Below are 25363 nucleotides of genomic sequence, written 5' to 3' on the forward strand. Positions count from 1 at the left end.
TTCCTGTAACCAGAACATGCCTGTTGATTGGCCTGTCAATGGATTTCTTGGCAGAAAGGGCATTGGGCCTTGCAAATGTGAAACTGTATTTCAATCTCATTTAGGAGGAAAGAGAAAGGAGAAAGAAAAATATCCTAGAGCCACATTTTCCCTTTCTCTCTTTGAACAAGTGCTTTAAGTAAACAAGCATTTTGCCTTTTTCTAATAAGGTCATTTGTGACATCACTTTCTTCTCATACAAAGGAACATTTTGTGCTGTGTATTTTCAGCACTGGAATGCCCATCTTTATTTCCTTACAGGTTCTTCTCCGGGGAAGGAAGGAGCGGAGAGTGGGGAGGGAGATGTACATCCATCCCTGTCTCCTGCCTGCCTGCAGTGATACCTTGCTATAACAAGAGCATGGGAAACCGGCTCCTGGCCAGCCTGCCTCATGCCTGCTCGCAGCCAGAGAATGCACCTTTGACTTTCCTAAATAACAATGCAATTACCTGCAGGAGCTGGCAGCCAAAGTACGTGCTGAGAAATGGGCACCATTAAGAAGGAATTATCCCCTTTCAGGGAACGGCCAATGTGTTAAGTTGTAAAGGAGGAGAAAGATCCCAGCTCAAAACCATGCGATTGGTGGTGGGAGAATGGCTGCTTCCAGCCCAAGGATGGGGAAATCTGTGGTTTGAAGGATGAGCTGGATCCATTCTGCTCCCTGTGCTGTACCAGTGCAAACAAGCAGGTACCCACCATGCAACCACACATCATGCCGTACATAGCCACGGATGGGCCCCACTGCTGGAGACCTGAGCTCAAACCCACCCGCCCTTGTCACCCTCCTGTGGCTGAAGCAGGGTACCAGAATAGCTGCTATCACCTTGAACTGCCAAAAGCCCCGAGGTCAGGAGCTGTGTTTGCAAAGCAAAGTCAAATGAAGGGAAAAGAAATGACAGGAAGGACAGAGGCATAAATAAATTACTTGAGGTTGGCTTCCTTCCCTCTGTACCTTTAGGGCTGGACAGGTGAGGTCTCACACACTAAATACCCTTTTCCCACTGGCTTATTAAGGGCTTTTCAATACAAGATGACTGTGATCTATGCAGGAAGAGCCAGATTCTGTTCAGCATCAGAGGCAACCTTTGATCTTGCACCAAGCTACAGAGAGCACCTTGTGACATTTCCATCTCTAAATGCAACCCCAAGGAGCCCACCAGTGAGTTAAAACAGGGACAGGGCTGAAGTCACTGGTGCTGGCAGGACTGTGTCTGAAAACATTAGTGTGTTCAAACTCAGAGGCTTGCTCGAGACCTTTCCGGAAGACAAAAACAACCCTGGAAGACTTGGAAATGGATCTGGTAGGCTTACAGTGCTAAATAAATAACAGCACAATCAGGGAGCTTGAAAGATGACAGCGTTTTCTAGGTCACCTTGTCTTTGTTTTCCCCCTTGGCCAATACTGAGTGTTTTGTAGAGTGTAGCCTTGAGACCTCCTTCCAAACCACCCCTAAATGTTACAAGAAATGCAGTTTGACAACTGGTTAGTGGATACACACAGGCCTTGGCTTTGTAGGTGCTGAAGCTGTTGGAGTAGAGCTGTTAATCTAAGCGAGGTTGTTTGGAATATTTATTACCTTTTTAAGAGGAATGAGCTTGGGAAAAAGGAGTCTGGAAGCAGACTGTGCAGAACACTGCTCTCTGAAAAGGGATGGGTAATCACTTTCCTTCCTCCTAAGAGCCCTGACCCATTGCTCCCCGTCTCCCTCCCTTTCCCTATGTTCTCCTGGGTAGGGTGAGTCAGCCCAGATGCGGAAGAGGGGATGGACGTGGCCCTAGTGCCCTTTCAATGCTTCCTGGTGACAAACCTGGAAAACCAGGCAAAAATGGAATTTGCTGCCTAAAAGCCAGAGCGGAGGCAAACCAGAGCCTGGTGCTGGGGTTTCTGCAGGGTCGGGTCCATTTCTTCTTCTTGTGGAGAGAATGAAGTTTCTTCCCTATCTCTCTCCTGACTCTTCCAGCAAAGACCTTGCACAACCACAGGCAGTTGCAGTGAGGAAGATGTAAATATGTCAGGAAAGGCAGACCTAGTGCAGCATCTGTCATCCCCTTTGGATCAAGTGGTGGTCCCAAAGGATGGGTCATCATGGAGGGAACTCAGAGAGGGTGGAGCAAGCACATCCGCAAGGAGGCAGGCGACTGCTATAGAGGAGACCTGGGCTTTCAGCTCAAAAATCCTATTCCTGGGAAGCAAAGTAGGCTCAGGAGAGGCTTTTTGGCTTCCCCACCGAGACCTCAAGGCAAAGCATGGCTTCACCACAAGTGACCTGCAGAAATGCAGATCACTTCAGTCCTCTCCCTGGACTTCTTCGTATCACCGCTGGTTATGTCCAAGCCTGAATCGCGTTTCTCAGAGTCACATTCAAACCATTCCAGCTTCAGACAAAAACCCTCTTAGGCTCCCTTGCTGAGCCCTAAGGAAAAGGGGATGGGACAGGAGGCAGTTTTGGTTGCTATGGACTTGGTGCCATCGTATGTGGACTCTGAGCCCGGTGCTAGGAGCCAGGAGAACATCAGCAGTGGTGACTACAGGTACAACCTCGCTGTCCTGCCAATGTCCTTCTTCACCTTGCTACTTGCCCACTGCAAGGTGCTGGACTGAAGCACACTTAAGGGAAGGCTGACAGGAAGGAAGGAGAATGAAAACCTCATCAGCCTGAAAAGAAGCAGGCCAAGCAGAGGTTATTGCCCTGATACATCTCCTCTTTCCCCTCCCCATCATGCCGGCAGCCTCTTTAGCTTCACATGGAGGTTGTGAGGATTCATTAGTTAATGTTTGTGAAGCTCTGTATAGATGGAGAGAGCTATGTAAGTGCTAAGTATTATTATTATTACAGAGAGTCGCTGTTAAGGCAATGGATATGCTCTTAAGTGTCATTTCATATTTAATTAACATATAATAATTGTATTGCTAAACCTGCAGGTAAACCTTTATTCCTGACACTTCCTTTAAAGAGACATTGCAGCAGAGCTGCTGCTAATGGGCCTTGTCCCTGCTGGTCTCACCTGGCGAGGAGTGGGAGTAGCTGGGAGCAAGGGAAGCAGAGACAATGGGGAAGAAGAGCATCAAGGGCTGTTTGTCCCCTTCACTATACCTCCATGCACACACACCACTGTCCCACGGTGAACCTGGGTTTCCATCCCTGGTCTGCCCCCAAGGAAGGTGGGTTCTGCCCCTTGGGTGAAGGACATGAGTCTGCAGTCATTCCTATGGGATTTCCCTGAGACCAGGCTATTGGCAGCATCGCCCGGGCACCATCTATGTCTTCTAAGCAGCTAAACACATCTGCAGCAATGCACCTTGCCGTTACCGGTCGAAAGAAGGTAATAAAGAGGATGGAGAAGCATGAAAGCACAGCACGGGGAATTTCCCTGCTATTTCTCAGGGACATCTTTGCCAAGGAATGGTATTCTCAGAGCAAGGCTACGTATCTCCTACCGACAGAGGGAAGCAAGGAGGTATCATCTGTGGGGCCATCTGCTCCTGCAGCAAACGCGAAGGGGAAGCCACCTCTCCCACCTCCCAGCGATGTTTGCGTTCTCAAGAGAGGCAGGGGAAGTGGAAAAAGCAGCAGTCCATCGTTAGCTCCAAAGGAATCCTCCTACAGGAGACGCAGGAGGACGCCCGGGCCCTTCCCGTCTCTTTTCCTTACCTAAACGCCGCTTTCCTCTGAGATTTGTTGACAAATCAGTGCCCTCTATTGGGCATGGCCCCAAAAAGTCCATGGGACCGCTTAGCTTTCCTCCCGGCTTGTTCAAGGGATGCTGTAGTCCCAGCACCAAGCCCGGCACCCTGTCCTTGCAATCCCTTTCCCCATGGCAGACACGGAGGCAGCACTATGTGCTCTGAAGGTCACAGGCAATGAAGCTCCTGCCACCACCAAGGACCAGGCTCTGCTCCAGCTCTGGCCTCATCATCACCCTCCCCTTCTACCCCTGCAGCCCCCAAGGCAGATGAAGGGAGAGGGACCAGGAGCTCGCTCCTTGCCTTCCCCTTTCTTCCTCTGCGCTCATTTCTTTCAATTTGCTATGCTTCCCTTGTGGCTTTCAGCATCAGTTGGGGAGGGGAGAGGAGGGGAAGGAGAGAGGGATGATTTCCTAGCAGAGAGCCAGGGAAACCCTTTGTGTGCACAGCTGGGTAAGGATCTGTGGGCAAGCAGGGCTACAAAATACAAGGGAGGTGACAGGCACCTGAATGGCCCTGCAGGAGCCGAGGGGACGGATGTCAGCCCGCAGCTCGTGGTGAGATTTCCAATGTAAGCTCTGATGTAAGGTCAGACTGGGGGGCACAGAAGAACCAGCCAATCTTTTAGGCTGATTTCAGGTGTAACCTCACACAGTTCGGAACATAGGGGAGGTCAGTGAATGGGCAAAGTGCTGTTGGGACCTCGGGATGCTCTTACAGCATCTGGGGCTGCCACAGCTCACTATTTAATTGCCAGTTCAGGGTAATGCGTGCTTAGGGAGAGGTGGCACTGAAGCATGGCCAGGCTGCTGTGTGAAAGGGGTATCTGAAATTCATCCTTGGTGCAGGCACCGCATTTGTGTGATTTGAGGCTAAGGAAGAAGCACCTCTGACAGCACTGCTCGTTTTATGTGCCCCTCGTGGGCTTTGCTTTTCTGCCTGGATTCCCAACTGGTTTCACTTGCCAGGAATACCTGTCACAAACTTCAGCCATCCTGATGGACACAGGATCTGCATCTGTCACCTCCTCCTGCCCTCCCTTTGGCTGGGCAATCACCCATTGCAACGCAGAAGCTTTTGTAGCATCATTAAGGCAGCCCAGACTGCCATAAACCTGGTGCTCTCCAGGGACCTTCAATAAATGCTGGAATTTAAGTATAAGCCCTGCCCTTTCAGATCCAGTCATTCTCAGCTCACAATGTCCATGGCACTCCCTTCCTTATGGGATCAGACTGATGTGTAACACTACTATCTGAAAGCCTATTCCCATGACTCCTTGTCCTGTCTGTGTCCTCAGCAGATCCTTGGGGAGATGGTTTGCAGGGCTCCAACATGTTATTCCTTAGGAATCCCTTCACAACGGCTATAAGAAACTCCCCAGTTAAACCATCTTCCTTTGTACTCATTTCAGTCTACAGAGGAGAAGCAGTGAGATGTACTTGAGGAAGGACAGACCTGAAGAGGACACTTCAAGTCAGCATCTAAAATCAAAACCTGAAACCATTAAAAGCTTCAAACAACAGGTGGCAAATAATATATACACTTACTGCTGACATGATCTCCTCTGTGACACACTGAATTATAGCATGAATTGTTAATCCATCTCTGGGATTCAATCAGAGATTGAACCAAGCCCTCTCTCTAGAAGTACATCCCATGCATTGTGGATATTGCTGGTAGCTGCTGTTATCAATGCTCTCTTTCTCCCAAGAGCTTTTTTCAATAGCCATCACCCTGCATTGCAGGTTGTCCAATATACAGATGAAACAATGATAAAGAACAAGAGGAGAAAGCAAGCTCACATCACTACACATCTTAAGAGCGGATGGAAGACAATGTCACCACCGGTTCTAAAGGTGGATTAAACTACAGTTAAGGTGCCTGTATTTGAACACATTGTCCAGAGAGTGCACTGGCACCCAAACCCACAGTAATACTCGGAGCAATCCAGCATATTCAGGATGTAAGTGTGTTTCTACCTGTTAAGGGGAAAGGCAAGAGAGAGACTCCAGTTGCTATGGAAATCAGGCCATCTCCATGGGAATTCAGAAAGTAGAGTATCCTCTTGGCCGGTATATCAGGCACTGAGCAGCCATTTCTTGACCATGGCATTGAATAGATCTGAGCCACTCACAGGGCACACACTATTTCCCCACCACTACTGCCCTGCCTCAATGTCAGCTAAATTCATGCAGAACTGGGTTCTTACTGATAGAAGAACTTGTGGGGTGTTTGTGTGAAGGTGTCTTTTTGCTTCAGGTTCTGTTTGGGGCTGGGAGAACAGAAATTCTTGGGTTTGCAGCTCAGTCAATGGTTTTGTTTTCACATTTGTTGCTGTGAAATAAGAAAGGGCCAGGCAGGTATGCAGGGAATAAAAGAAATAAAGGCCACATTAAAGAACACCAGTAAGAACAGCTGAGAGTGTTGTGCAAGCCCACGTGTTGGGCAGGACTCCTCTCTTTGCATGAATAGACTAAATACCATTCATTATTAGGAAGGATGGAGGATGTGCCACTGGCTCTGCTGCTCCTGAGCACAGAGAGCCCCATGCACCAGGTCTCCCTGAAGACCACTGATCCTCACCTCTGCTCTTGCTCTATTGTCACCATATGGAGGAGGTTGAGAAGCCCCTAGATGAGTAGCGTGATGGGATGCTTTGCTGCAGAGCTCTTCTGCTTTATCATTATATTTAATTGCTGCTGGGCATTTGGTCCCTAGACCCCCGGAGACTGGATGAAGTGAAAAATGACTTCTGAAGCCAAAGGAAGCTTTGACATGAGTATCAGTGTGCAGACAATTGGCTGATGGAAAGCAGGTGATGGATTTACAGCACTGAAGCCCTTGGCTCCGACTGCTATGCAAACGCCATATATTATACCTGTAAGTCCTGTATAAGCCAAGAAGATTAAAAAACCTCATAGAAAAGATCTCCAGTTGGATAAGCCTGCATTCAAGGGGATGACTGCATTAGGGTACAAATGCATGTATGTCATTCAGAACCGGTGAAGTTAATGGGCTTTATTTGAATATAGCTCAGTGGGTAAGTAAGGCTCACAGACAGCAACGTCTGTCTGGAATACGTGTGCCGGCAAACACTGCCTGACACTGATGGAAAGCTGTTTGATGTAGTTCCATCTTTCAATTCATTTAGGGTTTTCGAGCTCAGGCTAAGTCGCCCAACTTAATTTGCAATCATTTAAAGTATGGGTTAAGTGAAGGTCACAGGCTACTCTCATTTAGAGGGAAGCCTCTGCAGCCCTCCCATGCTCTGACCTTTTCAGTGTTCCCTGATTCCACTGACCAGCTGTGCTCTTTATAGCACTGTTAACGTGTGAGCAACGTGTGGAGTGGTCATCTCCCACAGTCACGCAGAGGATGTTATAAGGCTAAAGGAGATGATACTATTCCCGGCAACAGCAGGTACCGAATCCCTAGGAACAGATTTGGTTCTGTATGCGTGCGGCAGGAACTTCCTGCTCGGCAAGGTCTGCATTAGAAGTAAAGCGATGTACACAGATGTAACCGGGTCACCTCCTTTCAGACAGCTCTGGCTGCAGGTTATCTCAGCAATCAGCTGAGGGGTTTAATACAGACAGTGATCCAGGCTGCCTCTGAGCTCTGAAATATAATGCTAAAAGAGAATTCCAGCAGTAATTCAAAGCCAGGAACTTGCGTCTTTCCCAAACTTTATACACAGAACCCTAGGAAACAGGAGGATGTGACATAACTGCAATTAACAGCAATGAGCACTGAGTGTGTAGTGGATGGGATATGCTCTCACTTCAAGGCAAAAACCTTGAGTCCATGCCCTACTATTTTTACACTGTAAATTCCCCCCCCCCGCCCCTTTCTGATCCAATTCCTACTTTTGCACCTCTCCTTCCTGCCTTTCCCAAGGAGAAATGGGAAAATGGTAAAACCAGACTGCCACACTCATCTTCCCAGGATCCTGCCTCCCGTGGCAGTGACTGGGCCCAGATGCATCCCAATCACGAGCTAGCTCTGGGACACCCAGCTTTTCCTAATGTCACAAACACCTGGAGGAGGGAAAAGCAGAGAGAATGAGAGGGGCTTTATCTCACTGTAATACACTAAACACACAGAAAGGGCCCAAAGTCTCAGCTTTTGCCCTAGGACTTCTGACTGCTGCAGGCTAAGCCTTCGAGCCCGAGATCCATGTGGAGAGCAGGGGGAAACCACTCAGCATTAAAAATTCAAGTTGTCCATCCATCAGTCAAGGGCTGACAGAGAGTTTCCAGTCTGCAGCTCTGATTAAAGCCCCACATAGGGCAGGAGGTAGAGCCCCCTCCTCCTCCTGAGCATCCCTGTGAAAGGACATGGGCCCCTCCAGTTATCTCCATCCCAGCCCAGCCAGGAAGAGCACAAAAGATGCCATTTGCCTCTCTAGACCACCTTTCAGCTTGGCAGGGAAAGGGCTGGTGTTACACATGCTGATAGTGATAGTACATGATATGCAGTCAGCAGTTTGTTGCAATCAGAGCTTCTGCTGAGCACGTACAACGCCTGCCCCTTTCCTGTTAATTGAATGTAAGCCCTTTGGTACTTTCCTCTCTTTGATCTCACTTGGAATGAGACGTAAGGCTATTAAGGCAGAGGAACTGGGCAAGCACAATGCTAGCAGTAATCTGTGTCAGGATGAAGGGATGTTACGCAAGAGACTAGGAATGAGATGGAGCGTGACTTCTTCCCCCCTCTTATTTTCTGATCCAATCCCAAATGGTGCTTTTTAATATTCACCAGATTGCAGCTACAAAGTGGTAAAACTGATGGACATAAGGGGGGGGAAATAATGCAATAAACACATGTAAAAAAGCAATTCTGCACCAAAACACCCCTGCACCTCTACAGCAAAGACTACCTGCTTCCCGGGGGATCTAAATGACTCTTTGAAGTGAATGCATGTTCAGCATGCAGCATTACTGCAGGATTTAAACACTACAAACCACAGCACGACAGAGAACTGCTGATCAGGTTGAAACCAAAGCAGGGAAAATGCCAAATACAGAGATGAGAAGATAATTTACTTCAATTCATTTTGTACCTGCAGCAAATCCTGTTTGGACTGGGTATGACTTGTAGGGGGAAATAGGTCTGTGATAGAAAGTGCAGAAACAGAGGTAAAATGTCAGCGTTAAGCTTCGTGCAAAGAAAAACCCAGCTCCCTGTCCTGGTCCTCTGTTTTCTCCCATGATTAATGAAGTGAGCATCTCTATATATAACATGTTACATATTTCAAAGCAAGTGATAAAACTAGCCAGTAAATACACATAACACCTCTGGAGGTGAATGTACAGCGCCTTTCAGATAGCATTGGCCATATTGCATCACCCCATTTTTCACATATAGGAATCTAAAACTACAAAGCCAAAGAATCTGTGTTTAGGACCTACAAAAACGCTTATTTTCAATCTGAAAGGACATTGAAACCAGTTATTATTTCAGCATTAAAGTTCATTGGAAACTTTTGGAATTGTGGCCCTAAAAAGATGGAAATAGAAACATCAAAAGAAACCCTGAAACACTTTGGATTGCTTGTGTTAAATAGGAAAAAGGTTATGCAGAACAGTTAACCCCCCCCCCCAGACCTTACATCACAAAAGGACACTTTTAGCCAGCTCAGGCCACAGGCTATATAGAACAAAAGAGGCAATTCCCATGTGCAATGATCCTCATGTCCAATAAAAACCTGACCATGTACTTTAGCACCTGCAATCACTGGTCCGATGGCCTCCTCCTCTTGCTTGCTTGGTGTCTTGGAGCTCTCCCGTCTGGTCTGGTCAGAGCAGGCTGGATGATCTCTGCTCTGCTCTTTCCACATTCAGTGACCACTGCAGTGACCCAAATCCCTGGCAGCACTTTTTAAGCAGGGAAACACGTACCTTGCAGCTACTTTGACAGAAACAAGCCTTGCTACAAGGCAGCAAACCCTTGTTCCTTTCTAACCCTTCTCCTTTTGAAGCTCTTTGGTGCTATGTCACTCCTTGACTGCCTCTGGAGGAGGTGATCCAGGCCAGCACACCTGAGAGCTCTGTGCTATTAGTAGCAAAAGCCAATGGGAAAACCTCCCCACCTGAGCCAGGAGCAACCACCAAGCTCACGTCACCAATGTGTTTGGTTTTGGGGCTCTCCTGCCAGCAGAGTCATCTCCTCCTTGCAGATACATGGCAAAAGCCACCTGCACACAGCAAGTCCCGAGCCTCCCTTGGTGGACAGAGCTCCCTGATAGGTGGTTTCATTGTCTGCTCTCCAAATACAATCACATGTGTATTAAAAATAGCAGCACATTGAAAACAAGATCCAGTGCTGGGAAAGCAAACATCATTCTGAACGTTACCATCCAACTGATCACATTTTACCTCTGCTGGTATCCCATTTTTCTGGCCTGAACCCGGGTCAGTTTTGCATATGTCCAATCTATTTTATATATACATGTTCACTCTATTTGCACACTCGGATGGGAGACATATGCCTCTTCTCATTTGGGCAGGCCATAGTGTTATTAAGATGGAAATGTGCAGGCTTGGGGATCCAACAGCAACATATGTTTAAAAATGAAAGATAATTCTTTACTTGTAACTACCAGAAGAACTCAGCGCTCTTGACTCCATGTATAATTACCATGAGACCTTAACAGCTTAATTCACTAGGTAATTACATGGTTATTTTTTTGTTCTATAAAAGGTAAAGAGGTAACATTTAATTTACAAGGTGCTGCATAATCCTGTAATTACTTGGTAATTTCCGTGTCGTCACACAATAAAAGCAGGGGCCTTCCCATGGCCCAGATACGACATGACGAAAAGTCAAAATGCAGTCAGCATTGTCAGGATATGCAAGGATTTCTTTGCCTCCTTCAGGTATGAAGTTGGGACAAGGAGGAGTGGAGAAAATGAATGACATGGGCCTGAAGTGCAGTGACAGCAGTTTGCAAGTCAGAAACTTCCCTCCTCGGTCAACAGCATCTCTTGCCCTCTAGAGTTACGGAGAGGCAGCATCCCTGTGGGTTCAGGTTCCTCCCTGTCTCTGTTTTCTTCCTTCGTGCCATTGCAGCCCATACATTAGAGCTAAAAGGAAAGGCTGTGATATGGGGTTTTGTTTCCATTACTGCCTGATTATTGTTTCTATCACTCAATAGCTAGTTTGGTTTCAGGATAATTTCTCCAAGTCTCCATGTAATGGAGCAGTGGTGATTACAAGGAAGATGGCAATTCTTGCCAGAAATGAACCCAGAGCTGCTGTTAAGAGCCCTTTACAGCTGCCTGACCTGTTAAAACACCAGAGAGGACACTTCCAGCTGTGCAATGTCCTGCACATCCTCCCTGCTCCTGCCCCGCTGCTCTCAGGATCCCCCTTCTTCCCTTGCTCCACCAGCACAGCATTCAGTGCTTCGTGCAGTGTCTGAACATGTTGTTCCACCCTTTCCACTTCATCTGCAGGGTTATCCACCCTGTCTTGTCAAATGGGGCTTTGGCGAACATACAGATCCTATTTACCCAGGGAAGATCAGCCGGAGCATGGTTACACCTGCATCACTTTCCCCTGCAAATCACAGCACGCTCAAAAAGGCCCTTTAAAAGGGGCAGGATCTGGCCCTTGAGCAGCACTGGGCACCTGCAGTTCCCATCACCTGCAAAGGCTTTGGGGACCCCCCTCCACTTGTGTCCAGGCCTGGGCTGTGACATTTGCTCTCAGGCAGAGAGGCAGCGTGAGAAAGTTGCTCTCCCTGCAGTCCCAGGGGAGGATTGGTGCTGGGCTGAGCCCTAGGCGAGGAGAGCAGCACCTGCAGTTGCTAACAATAACATAAAGAGCCTATTAATCTTCATGTTGCAGGGTATCAGTGGCTAGTGCCAGGAAATATCCCCCCCCAGCCATGTGCCTTTCCCTAGCTATGGACAGGACCATCGCTTCCTTCCCCTGGCCCATCCCTTTTCCTCTCTAATGGTGTCATTTTTTCCATGCTGTCCTCTAAGCTGCAGTGAGATCCCCCTTGCTGGGAGCAGGTAAGACAGGGCAGTAAATGAGACATCTACAGTGCAGCTCTCAACGTACACCACAGCCCTGATTAAAGAAGATCCTTATGCTGCCCATACACCACAGGCATCCACTCCCTCCACTCTTAACACAATAACCCATCGAACCTGCAGCCTAATGCATTAATAATCCACGAGTAAAGGTCCCAAAGTGCCCATTGACATTATAGCCATTAAGGTGCAGTGTGTCAATAACAATACCCAGCCCGAGAGCTCTGCCTGTGTGAGTGCAGGCTCGCAGCACCTGTGCTGTTTAATCCTACTTCCAAGTGGCATCAGCTCCTCTCTGATCCCGGGGGACTACCAGGACAAAAATCCCTTCCGACTGCTACCGTTTAACACGGAGGAAGGAGATGTTTCAGGGCTGGAAGGACGGAGGGATTCCGAGCCTGCTGCCTCTCACACCTCCCAGGATTTATGGAGCTCACATAGCCTGACCACAACAGCGTTCCTGCGCTGTTAATTTCCATGGCATTTGCTGTTACCACGAGCAGAGCGGTGCCCTCCTCTGGGATGCCAGCGCTCCATAGATAGAGGCGTCTTCCTCGGAGATGGAGATATTCCACGTAGGCCTATAAAAAGGAAAATTAATTGTGTCTACACACCCACACGTGTGCTTAAAATACCACTAATATTTCACATTGCTCCGGTGCCTTTCATCCTACAAGTTCAGGAAGCACTTGGAAACCTGAAGCTATCAACCCCCCCAATCCCTAAGAAAAGAGCCCTCTGCTTGGCAGCTCCTCAGAGCCACCAGCAGGTCAGGATAGGACATGGAGATGGGGCTGTTCATCTCTTAAGGAACAGCTGATGAGCAGAAGGCAATTTGAAAGAGGTGATATAAAGGATCAGCTCCTACCAGATTACGAGGCCATTTCCAAAGGAGGCATTTGGGAAAGCAGCAGCTCTATGAGGCATGTTCTACATCTGCAATAGGATTTTACCCCAGTGTGCACAGTGTGGGGTAGCTGTGCCGGGTGCCTGGAGGTTAGCGGTGCACACCAGCCCCTGGGGCCATCGGGATGCAAAAATGAGTGTGTTTACTCCTCTTGCTTTTCCTTCCCCTTTATGTACCCTTTGCTCAAAGGCTGATCCTGGGCTGCATCCCCACAGCGTGATCAGCAGGTCAAGGGAGGGGATTCTCCCCTTCTACCGCACTCTGAAGAGATGCTTCTAGGGGACAGCAGTTGCATTCAGGTTCATATGGACACAGACCCTTAAGGCCAAAGTCAAGCTGCAAGCTTCAAGCTACGTTAGATCAGCATCTGTGTGGATGCTGAGATGCAGGCACAGGGTGCCCAGAGGAGCTGTGGCTGCCCCATCCCTGGCAGTGTTCAAGGCCAGGTTGGACACAGGGGCTTGGAGCAAGCTGCTCTAGTGGAAGGCATCCCTGCCTGTGGCAGGGGCTGGAGCCGGATGAGCTTTAAGGTCCCTTCAACCCAAACCACTCTGTGACTGTATGTGTCTATGCAACTCTGGGCTCATAAACCCTCCAAACGGGGCTTATAGGAACCGCCCCAGATGTAGCTATAAGGCAGTCACAAGATTTCTTCTCCTCCTCCCTCCTTGGAGGTGGGTAAGCACCTCCTGCAAGCACTCCTACATGCTTCTTGGCTATAGCATCCAGTATTCAATGGTGCAATGCTGAATGCTACTTACCCACACCAGACACCCAGACCTTGAGGCATTCCTGAGCTTCCCTTTCTCTGGCACATTTTGCACCTCTTGAAGGTGTAAAGAAGGGTCCAGGACTCTGAATCTGGAGCCAGAAGGTTCAGTGTGTCTCCTCCCCATTAATGTGATGGACTGCACAAGTGGAAAGCAATGTGAGTGGTAACAAGAGGTTGTCAGTGACATGCAGGCATCAGCTAATGCTGTGCACACACCCATCACCGCTCACTTGCTGTACGCAGGCTTTAAGCAAAAGGTAGATGCTGGCTGTGAGAGGCAATAGGCAATGTCACCCTCCTGAATGTGACATGAGCTGACTTGAGGAATAAATAACAAGGAAAAGTCAACCCTAGAACTTGCAGAAAGCCTTGCAGGCTGCGAGGCTGGGTATGAATGAGCACTGCTCTTCCTTGAGGAGGGAGCAGTCGTGGATGGAGGTGGGGAGGGATGATGAGGAGCGGGGATCAGGAGAAATCAGAACAGCCTGGCAAGGGGGAAAGCTCGTAAGTGGACTCCAGAGGGTAGAGGTGGGCAGAAGGGGGTACCCCTTTCAATAAAACCAGTGTTTATGAGGGCAATCAAACTTCCCAAAGGGACTGTCCTTGGGAAAAGAGATACGCATCACACGCAGTGGGATGGAGGCATCAGTGGCACTTGTGTATGGCTCATCTTAAGCCTCCCTCTGGGGCACGGGGCCTCACTGGAGGTCCCATGTGCTCCTTACCGGTCCAGAGACTGCCAACATCACCCTGGTCACAAAGAGGTGGGTCACTGCTCCATTACCACACTGATCAACATCATGCTGCTGACCCACAGCAGAGCAGAGCGACAGAGACAGAAAGACCTGTTTGGCTGCCCCATGGCACTGAATTTACAACAGAAAGATTGCTCTGTTCAACCAAGCAAGGGATCTTCTGCATTGTCCCAGAATATCTCTTCCATGACTTGGTTAACCCCATGATTAACCCCAGGCCAGGCACCAGAAGCTCTGCTCTCCATAGAAAGAACGTGGAATATTGCTTATTGCATTCTCAGAGGGAGAAACGGCATCCTGAAGTGACCATCCCACTTGCAGACCTTAGGGGAATAGCAGTGCACTGTAGAAAGCCTGAACCAGACTTCCAGAAGCCCCATAAGGTTAGAGGAAAGGAAGCAAAAAGCTTAGCAGGAAACTTCCTTGTTTCATCCACACAGGCTGCCAAAAGAGGAGAGGAGAATGAGAAGGCAGAGGTTTGAAGCAGGGGTTGCTCACTGTGTTGGAAGCAGGAACTATCAGGTGCAATGAACGGCATTTGGCCCACATCCTGCAGTGTTGCTGCAGCCAATGGTATTTTTAGCAGGTTGATATAGATGTAAGCAAGATGAGGAGCTGGCAACGTGCGTATTTCCTACATGGAAGGCAGTCAAACTCCTGTTCTGAACATCAATCAGGGTAACCACTGACTCCCACAAGTGAAACATCCTCCAAGGAAGTGCTGCTGCTTTGAACTTCATGGGTCACTGCCCACCACTTCTGCACTTAGTGAGGGTTTTAAACAAACAAGGAGAAGGATTCTGCTCCTGACAAAGCAGCAGCAACACAAAAGCTGAAGCGTTGTGATTCCCTCAGCAGAGCTGCAAACAGAGATTTCGGCTGGGTCAGCCTCTGGCAGGAGATCTGCAGAACAGAGCCAAGACAGGGAGTGGGAAACTGGTCATACCATGCGGGAGGAAATACATGCATGGAAGTGGCAGACAGTGCATTTGCTTTCAAAGAGTATTTCCAGCCCAGTAACTTCAGGCACAAATGGCAATGCAATGCAAAGCGATGCTAAAGTCCTTTTCCACATCAAGCAACACTTGCTGGAGCTGACTGTGGACTGAAGTGCATTGGTTTTCCTTTGCAAGGTTTCTTGTTTCAATTCTCACATAGATGCCAGTGTCAGCAAGATGCTTGCTCTGAGGTCACAGCAGAGGGTAAATCACTCAGTTACACACAGGGGCCTTTCAAAGGGGATGTTGGTTCTATGCAATTCGTTTTCATACTGTGGTGGAAGCCGCGTTTCCCTCACCCCTCCCACCCCAATGCTGTGGCCAAACCTCATCTGAGCTTGGAGGTAACTGCCCAGACACAGCTGGCCTGGCCTGCAGTGCCACTGTGGGTACTTCACATGATGACAGTACCTATAGGAAGAAGGGGATGCGGAATTGTGCTGAGCACACACCAGCTTTGCCAGCTCGCCTGATCCCAGCATCACCATCTGTAAGAAGCTCTTGCTAGAAGAGCTTGGCACACTGATGCTCAGCCAGTCACAGTAGCAAAGGACCTTGGATAACCTGTGGCTGTTGATACAGTGCCTAAGGACACATCCCCTCTGCTCCCAAATCTACTGCTGCTTTGAAAGCATTCACCCATAGAGAGGATGCAACTGGCTTCAGCTACACTTTATGCATACAAGGGGCACTGCTGTGGTTTGCTCCACATACTTCAAAGCCTGGTAGATGTTTCTCCCTCACCTGTTTTCATAGATCCTGGGAAGAATGGAGAGATCTAAGGGTAGGTGCATCCCAGCTCCCTTAGGAAGCACAGCGGGTGTCCTTTGGTCTGGGGTCTGAAAGTCTGTTCACATGGAGTCTGAGATACAGGCTCTCCTCAGTGTCCACGCTGCAGATGGCAAAGGTTACATGTGCAACCCTAGCATCAGAAATGCACAGAGAAGCATTTGGGGCAGGGAAGGACTTTGAGGGGCTTTAATCACCTTTAAACCCCATCTCTGGATAAGTGCACTGGGCATGATGAGATTCTTTGACGTGACACCTCAGCCCTTTGCTAGCATCCAGTCATTCAGTTTTGGAAGGAAATTGTAGGCCAAAATCCCCAAATAGTAGCCCAGCAGCTATCCTTACTGAGACAAGGATCAGACAAGACAGGAGGAAGAACATGGGATATTGTAACCTTTGGCTCTGGGCTATCTTCTTCAGAGCTATACAGTTACATAGGGGCAAAGGAGAAGGGAAGTAACACGCTCGGCCCTGAATAACTCAGCTTTCCCCATCCCTTTCAAACCCTTTCCCATTATTTATTTTCATGTCGATTTTGCTGATTAATTATAAATGATGCAATCAAGGCCCCTTGCGTTTATGTCTGTTCCAATAACAGAGGTCACTGGTCATTCCCACAGGGACCCTGACTTCTGACCTCCCATCCGTATCCCTGACAGCTTTCCCTACCCAAACCAATGCATTGCAGTCATGCAGCCAAGGGGAAGTGTGTATGCCACTTCCCACCAGCGTTCCACTTCAGGGGAGGGAAAAGCAAAGCAAGAGGATGCTGAGGCAGGAGGATGCCAAATGGGATTTCCTACACTGAATGTCCACAGGCAGGGAGCCTTTTGGTTGGAAAGCATCCCCCATCCTTAGGGACGCTGTTCATAAGGATGGAGAGGCCAGCTCAAAGGGCTGACTTCCTCATCCAGTTCAACTATTTGCTATTCTATCTGCATGGCACACGACTGGAGGCATGGAAACCTTTTTCCTCTGTGGTTGCCTGACAGACCTTTGGAAATAGCAGAGTAAACCCAATCACACAACCAACAGATCAGGAAGGAAAACACTTCCCAGGGTGAATTAAGGAACACTGGTGGCTTTGGAGCTCTTTAGTGAATATCAAAGGACCCCATGATGTTCAGCACATCAGATTGGAGCAGGTTGATGGCATCTGTGCTGCTGTGGTGACCTGAGGCTCTAGGTGAGGGAAAGGCTAAGTGCTGTGTGATGCATGTATTCCCTTCCAAGGCCAGGTTGGACACAGGGGCTTGGAGCAAGCTGCTCCAGTGGAAGGGGTCCCTGCCAGTGGCAGGGGTTGGAGCTGGATGAGCTGTAAGGTCCCTTCCAACACAAACCAGTTTGGGATTCTCCCTGCCCAGCTCTGGGTATGAGATGCAGCATGGGGCTGTAGCATATGTAGTGGGAAGCTCCCTTTGCCAGCGTTCTGCCCTGAACTCCCTCCTACCCATGCTACTGGATGCATAACTTCCCTCCCAGAGGCTGGTGACAGAGGGGTGATGCAGAAACCCCTCTGTATTGGTTTTGCATGGCAAGGTTTGGTAGCAGGGAGGCTACAGGGGTGGCTTCTGAGAGAAGATGCTAGAAGCTTTCCCCATGCCCAATAAAGCCAATGCTGGCTGACTCCAAGACAAGCCCACCATTGGCCAAGGCCAAGGCCATAAGCAACAGTGGCAGCACCCCTGGGATAACATAGTTAAGAAAGGGGAATAAACCCCCTAGTAACTGTATCCAGAGCTATATGCAATAGAATAGATGAGAGAAACTGCTCTGCAGACCCCAGGGTAGAGTCTAGGGAGGGGTGGGGGAAGGATTTAAAGGTTTAGGGTTTGTTTCTTCAATATAATATTTTATATTTTAAATATCTATTATATATATTATATATTAAATATTATCCTACTCTGATTTGCTTGTTAATAAATTAAACTAATTTCTTCAAGTCAAGCTTATGCCAGTAACTGGGGAGTGATCTCTCCCTGTCCTTATCTCAACCAATGTTCCTTTCATTGTATTTTCTCCCCTCCTGTCCTGTTCAGGAGGGGGCTGATAGAGCAGCTTTGATGGGCACCTGGTACCCAGCCAGGATCAACCCACCACACTCTCAAATCAGCATCAATCAATCATTGCCATGAGCTGTTGGTGCTGTGCATTGGCAGACGTGCTCCTGCAGTCACTGACAGGGCTGGCTGTAGCTCAGGTTGTGCAAGCCAGGCACGTGTACCGCTGAGAAGCTCTGGTTTAGATGAGGTGGGCTGGAGATGGAGATAAACCCCATGGGTTTATTATAAGGCGATGCTTGCTCGCGTACAGGGTGACCTTGGAGAAAGATGCCCAAGTGGAAAAGCAAAGGAAGGAGTGGCGAGGGTTGATGGCACAAACCACAAACCATAGCTGGTCACTGGGGCTGTGGCAGTGCTCTGGCTGGCACTGCAGCGGAGATTAGAGATTCAGACAAACAGGATCAAAGTAATAGGCAGGGAATTTTACAGGCAACAATCTGATTGGACCTGAGCAGGGATTTATTCATGAAGAGCTGGAATTCACAGCAATCTGAACAGCTTTTTCATTACCCATCCAGCTCCCAGCAGTGACTCATGGCTCTGCAGAAAGCAGGTTCTGAGCTCTTGCACCAGGCCCTGTGAATTAATGCGGGCTCACAAAGGTCAGTGGCACAAAAACCAGATGGCTTCACGCAGTCCAGCAGAAGAGGTGACCTTAAACCTGAGCAGGATTTAATCCTCTGTCCAACAGTGGAATCAATGCAGTCATTATAACAGTGGTAGGGGTCTGGGTTGCTTAAACAAGCGCTCTCTGATTTGAAGGATAATCAGATCCAGAGACCAGGTTTGGCCATCTCTGGGAAACTGGGATTTTGCTGGGTTTACAGACCAGGCTTTCGTGGCTCTCTTACCTGCCAAAGAGCTGATTGAAACGATGAAACTACATGGCCACCAGAGCTCTTTGCATACATCCATCAGACTCATTAACACCCACTTAAAGTGTGCCAGCACCCCATACTCTGCTGAATTTGCACCTTCTTGAGCACTGCGAAGTCAGAGCCCTGGTCTAAGGCCAGATCATAGCAATGAGTTGAGCTCCACATGCAGAAAGGGGCTCATTTTGCTCTGGCAGAGCTTCCAATGCAGCCATCTCCTGTCCTTCTGTCTGGGATGAGCACTTGCTGCTGCATTAACTTCTGCTGTCAGCGTAGGGGCTGGCACTAAATCAGTGTCTGGGGAAGGGAGAGGATCACAGTGTAGGGAGAAACACCTTGTCCACATCTCTGCCTCAGGGCTGCATCCGTCGGCAGGGGAATGGTGGGTACCTCCGATTGCTGCAGCAGGATTGAGCAGCAGCCATAAGGGTCTGAGCTCAGCTTGTGCTCCTGTATTTCCCAGCACAAAACTCCACCCCTGTGAGCAATAGACACCGTTAAGGATAATCATGTGAGTTTATGCACTATGCTTTATAAGAGGGGGTAAAAAAGGATTGCTGTGATTTTCTTTGAGGGGGAAGGAAAGGGTTGAGTGCCCCCCTTCCCTTCTGAACAGAACTGCAAAGCAGAAGCACACACTTTGCTATGTGTCACTTGCTATGAGACCACCCATCCTACCCCTGCACAGGTACTCTACAACCTGGGACCTGCAGACCATGCTGTACCATGCCCCTTTGCATGCAGGATGGGCTGTCCCAGCTCACCTCCCTCCTCCAGCCGTCTGCCAGCAGTAGGACCACAAATCCACAGGCCTGGATGATTGACTCAAGGTACAAACTGAAGAGGTGAGCCTGATCCCACATCCCTATTAAAATGTATTAGCATCACCCGAGGGGGCTAGAAGGCAACAGCCTTTGAGGAGGTATCCTGAAGGAGAAGGAAGATTGCACCTGATTTAAGAAGGATGGAACTGAGCAGATGTGGTCAGTCAATGCAAACAGCCTAATTTCAAACAATCATCATCATCACTCCCAACTCCAAACATCAGGGTTTTCTTAGGTGAAAAATGATACAGCTTGTTTGGTGTCAATAAATCCAGCTCCTGAGTGGAAAAAAGCCCTTAAATATTTCAGCACTCGGGGACTGACTCATTCTGAGCTTGAAATTCAGAGGTTTGCAGCAAAAACTCCAGCTATGCTTGAGCTTAATGAGAAAGTACACAGGCAGGATCCTTAGGAGCTAAATTGGCTTCTGCATCCACTGGGTTACATTCACAGCATTGCACCAACCTTTCCTTTCCCTACTCCAAACCAGAAAGTTCTCCTCCTCATCTTCACAAAGACAAGGACTTCAGTCTGAGGCTTCAAGGCTTCATCCCTTCAGGTGCTCACTGGTCCAGGGGATGACAGCAGGAGCCTGTACATGCATAAACAGCACCAAGCCAGCATCCCCCTGCCACTGACACTGCCCTCTCCCCGTAAGGATTGCATTGCACATGCTAGATCTCTGCATTGAGTGTGATGAGTAGTGGGGATGATGCTCAGATGCTGTGAAGATGAGGAATAAGATCCTGCAGAGAAATGATGGGAAAAAGAGATTCTCTAATGTCCTATAGAAGGGAAGGACATTGGGGGACCCAGCATGAAACCCATCATGTTGGGAGACAAATGGGGACAAGCCAGAATGGTCTTCATCCAGGATGCTGTGTCCAGGTCTAAGGACAGTGCACAAAGGAGGGATCTCAGATTTGAGAGTGGGGCTTTGCTTAGTAGTGACAAGTCCTCGTGTGACCCAGATCCTGCCTGGGATGTTAGCAACAAGACAACTACTCAGTTCCCTCAGAGAACAGCACACCCCAATGGGGAGGGATGCCTGGCTCCAGCTGGCATTTTCCATGTGTAGGAAGTGCCTTCTTCCCATGGAACTTGGAAGCTTTCTCCAGCTTAAAGCTGACATACCCAAGAGGATGTCCAGCCCTGCCTCAATGGCATCCTGTTGTTCTGCTGGTTATACAGGGTGGAGAACGATGGGATGAGATAGTTCCTTTGGTTTCTATTTGACCCACGATTTTAAAAGCTGACTTCTCAGGTGCTAGGGGAGAAAGCAATAGGGGTAAGGGTCCAGCAGGCAAATTCAAAGCAGACATAGATCAGCTCAAATACATTGAGGTCCCAAGGAGTGTTGCCACTGACCAGGCTTGTGATAATGACTTTTGTACTCTGGGGATCAGATGTTGCTCTCAGTTGTATTAAATTAACTTTTAACATTATGGGGACTCTTTCAAGCAGGAACTCCTCTCAATAAGGATAAACTTTCCTTCCCTGAGTCCGAACTGAGAGAGAGACAGAGGCAGAGAGGGGGTCTGTAACATTGGGCCAGACTGGGAAGGAGGCAGAAAGTGTCAGTGTCGTGGCTTAAACCCAGTCAGCCATTCAGCCATGCAGTTGTTAGACCATTCCCCCCCTTCCTTCCCCCAGCTCCTGGAGGGATGGGGAGGAGAATGGAAAGAATGTAACTCCCATGGGCTGAGATAAGAGCAGCCCAGTAACTAAGGTATAACACAAATCACTGCTGCTACCACCAATAATAATAATGATAAGGGAAATAACAAGGGAAGAGAATACAACCGCTCACCACCCGCTGACCGATACCCAGCCCAACCCAAGCAGTGATCTCGCCCTTCCGGGTAGCTGCCCCCAGTTACATCCTGGGCATGACGTGCTGTGGTATGGAATATCCTTTTGGTTAGCTTGGGTCAGGTGTCCTGTCTCTGCTTCCTCACAGCTTCCCCTCCTCCCTGGCAGAGCATGAGACTCACAAAGTCCTTGGTCAGATTAAACATGACTGAGCAGCAACTAAAAACATCGGTGTTATCAGCGCTGTTCCCCGGCCGAAAGTCAAAACCACAGCACTGCACCAGCTACTAAGAAGGAGAAAAATGACTGCTACTGCTGAGCCCAGGACAGTCAGGATGGGGCTGGTACCTCATATGGTACCAAGATAAAATAAGAAACAGCAGCGTGAACAACAATAGGATTGGTAAAACTGCGCGTTTTCTCATCCCCATCCTCCTTGAAAGGTGGGGAGAGAATAAAAAAATATAGAAGGAAGAAAGAAAAAATAGGCCCTTGCAGCAAGAATACAGAAAATAAAGGGAAGGAAAGGGAGAGCTTGTTGAAGAGCATCTCTTTCCTTTGGGCACTGAAGTGTTCTGACATCAAATCTTCTCATTAAGAAGCCCTGTGTCTACCGTTGTGACATCTTTATTCACACACCCCAAGACTTCAAAGACTTCAGGAGATTTCCTTGGTGGATTTAACATAAAAATATTGGAGATGAAACAGAGCAAAAGGCAGCCTGGTACATTCTTGTTTTAATTAGACCTTGGGTGAAGGAAGGGGGGGTGAGGAAGGAACAGAGCCACCGAGATGCACATTAAGGTGTGAATGCAAACACACACACACAATCTTGATCATCAGGACTCAATTCCTTTCACAAGCATTTGGAATAGCAAACAGACCCCAAATCTCAGAGTAAGGATTTTTCTCCAGTCTCTAAAGCAGACCCACATTCATCTCTGGAATAAGAAAGTGCTGCAGGTGAAATCGCTGTTTCTGTTGCCTAAACAAAAAGCTTGAAGTGTAACTAATAAGAGGCGAAATTAAGGAGGAGGACAGCAAAAAGGCATGGAGGGAAGCGGAGAGATGAGCTAAGCATTCATTAGCAATGAAATGTGGATCTAAGGAGAACTGTTCCTGTTCTTTCCGTCGTTTGTCTTTCCTCCTTTTTTGTTGAATAATCTCTTTCCCAGTGAATTTCCAAGCCACTTGTTTGACTTACGAGCCATTGGTCCTACTTGAAATCTGCAGCGTGCCCTATTTGGCTCGAGTATGTAGGTGATCCAGCACGTTTCTGGGCTCCAGTGGGATGACACTAACTCCTCCCACTCTGATCTGCTCACTACTGAAACTGATTGGAATTTCAAAGTGGAAAACTTGGGGGGGGGTTGGCAAACAGTCACTATAGTTCTCTGAAACTGTCATTTCTTGGTTACCACCCCTCCCATCAAAACACATTCGCCTGAGTGTTCCTAGGAAGCAAAAGCCACAAAGAATTGCATTGGAATTAATTTGGAGCTGTTTAAAATGAATATTTATGAGCCCTTCCTCTCAGGCTCCAGCCAGGTCTAGGACCAAGGCAGCTGCTTCTTTGCACAGAGCAAATATCAAATAATAATTAATATCATAACTAAGGAAAATCTAAGTTCCGCTCACCTCAGTCGAGATGCTCTTGGGCCGTCTCTAGTAAGAGAAAAGGAAAGTCCCAACCTCCCGATGCCAGGCTTTCAAGTGTTAAGAGTCCAAATTTCACAGGGCATCTTTAGCTGGTTAGAAGGAGCATTGTTTCCAGCCTGCAGGACCTGATGTGCTGCTGGGGCCAGGTGGATAAGCAGGGGGACACTGCTCACTTCCAACACCTATTCAGCATTCCCTGTAGCTTGTGGAACCACCCACAAAAGCCATGACCCCCCAGCAATGGAGACTGTCCCCAGAGAGGGCACAGTAATTCTGGCACCAGAATTGAGCATCATCTGCAGATTCTAAGCAGCATTTTTAAACAGCTAAAAAACAACCCCAAAAGGAGCAAAATCTTCCCCCAGCCCTGCCCCTGTGTCAGGGCCTGATAATCTCTTCTCAATTAGAGCATTATTAACTAAGTCCTACACCTGGCCCTACTCGCTTGCAGCTATTCCTGCTGACAATGGCACTGATTAGCTGGTACTGCAATGAACCCGGTTGATCCCTCCAGTATCTACCACCCTCCTACAATTTACATTTCGCAGCCAGCTCTGGTTTGGATGGAAGGAGCGAGGTTTGTGCAGAAGCAAGATGAGGTTTAGGAGACAAGAGCAGCAGGAGCAAGCTGCCCTCATCACACAGATAAGATCCACCCAGGGACAGGGTAATAACTCCCCCAGTGGGTCTGTATTGCAGTTAATTATGGACCCAGCTGATAGCTAATAGGAACCAAGCAGATCCACGCGCCTGCTCTCACTCTGTAGCCTGTGGCTGCAAGCCAGTAAGAAAAGTGTGGGTATTGATTTGATTATCTTGTTTGTCCACCTAGACCTGCTACTTGCATCTGCTCTCCCCAGACTAAATCAAGTGTTTTTCCACTGATTAATTAATTCTAGTTTGTTTTCACTTCAAGTGCAAGATTTGGTGCTTATTGACACCCAAGTACCCACAGTCCTGAGCCGCAGGGGTTAAGTGATGCCCCAATGCTGCTTGAAGCTGAAGAGCTCCCATTTTGCCAAAAAAGAACTTTCTATATTGACTGAAACCTCTCCCTTTTCACCTGCATGGTTTCTAGAAGAGACAAAACTGCATCATTCAACAACCAGCCTCCTCCTGAGCTGAGGTCTCACAGCCCAGGCCTTTGGCTATCTCATCCCCTTCTTCTGGCCATGCAGCTTTATAGCCATGGAGGGACGTGTCCCACAGCCATTCCCGCAGCACTTGACCCCTTGGCTCCTGCAAAGGCAGGCTGTTGTGCTCCATTACACCCACCCATTGTCATAGCTCTCATAGAGGTGACAGGGGATAGGCAGGGGTGACATTCAGAAGAGAGGTTATTCTGTGCGTGATTGAGGTTTACACCTTTTCAAGGTCTTGTGTTCATTTCAATCAGTGCTACCAGTGCATTGGCCTCAGCCCAGTTGATTCTTAGAATCATGGAAGGGTTTGGGTTGGAAGGGACCTTAAATGCCTCAGCACCCTCACAGGGAAGAGCTTCTGCCTAAGAGCTCATCTCAGTCTCCCCTCTGGCAGGTTAAAGCCATTCCCCTTGGCCTGTCCCTACAGGCCCTTGTCCAAAGCCCCTCTCCAGGTTTCCTGTAGCCCCTTCAGGCACTGGAGCTGCTCTAAGGTCTCCCCTTCAGGAGCCTTCCCTTCCCCAGGCTGACCCAGCCCAGCTCTCTCAGCCTGGCTCCAGAGCAGAGCTGCTCCAGCCCTCACAGCATCTCCATGGCCTCCTCTGGACTCAATCGAGCAGGTCCATGTCCTTCTTGTGCTGATGGCCCCAGATTAGCAAGTTGCACTGCATTCTGTCATTAAAAGGCCAGAGAAATATGTGTATATAAATGCATGACTGCCTGTCGTTTGCCTAATACTCCTAAAACACATCAACAAGCTATAAATGCCAACAGGGCAAGGAAACTGGCAGTGAGAAGGGATTTATGGGCTAGCAACACCCATGGCTTGGCTCGCTTCTGCTGATGAGCTGCCCCAAGGGGACCCGGCTTCCTCAGTGCCAGGAGGCAGCTGTAAAAGCTCCACATTAGCAGTGTTTTACAAGGGGCTTTGCAAAGGAAGGCAATAATATTTACCTTCCTGGCAACAGAGGGAAACCAGGGGAGGAGGAGATTTTGGGAATGA

General features: G+C 48.6%; 1 long non-coding RNA gene across 1 annotated transcript in view; it reads right to left on the reverse strand.

Annotated features, from left to right (window-relative positions):
* Positions 1-9734, reverse strand: part of LOC134172594 (uncharacterized) — a 38436-nt gene extending 28702 nt beyond the window's left edge. Inside the window, exon 1 of the long non-coding RNA XR_009967963.1 lies at positions 9445-9734. This is a non-coding gene — a long non-coding RNA (uncharacterized LOC134172594). The remainder of the gene's footprint in view (positions 1-9444) is intronic.
* Positions 9735-25363: the final 15629 nt, after the last annotated feature.

This window comes from Pezoporus occidentalis, unplaced genomic scaffold (assembly GCF_034315485.1).
Source record: "Pezoporus occidentalis ecotype Australia unplaced genomic scaffold, CSIRO_AGI_Poc_V1 ctg114, whole genome shotgun sequence".
In the NCBI taxonomy this organism is placed as follows: Eukaryota; Metazoa; Chordata; class Aves; order Psittaciformes; family Psittacidae; genus Pezoporus; species Pezoporus occidentalis.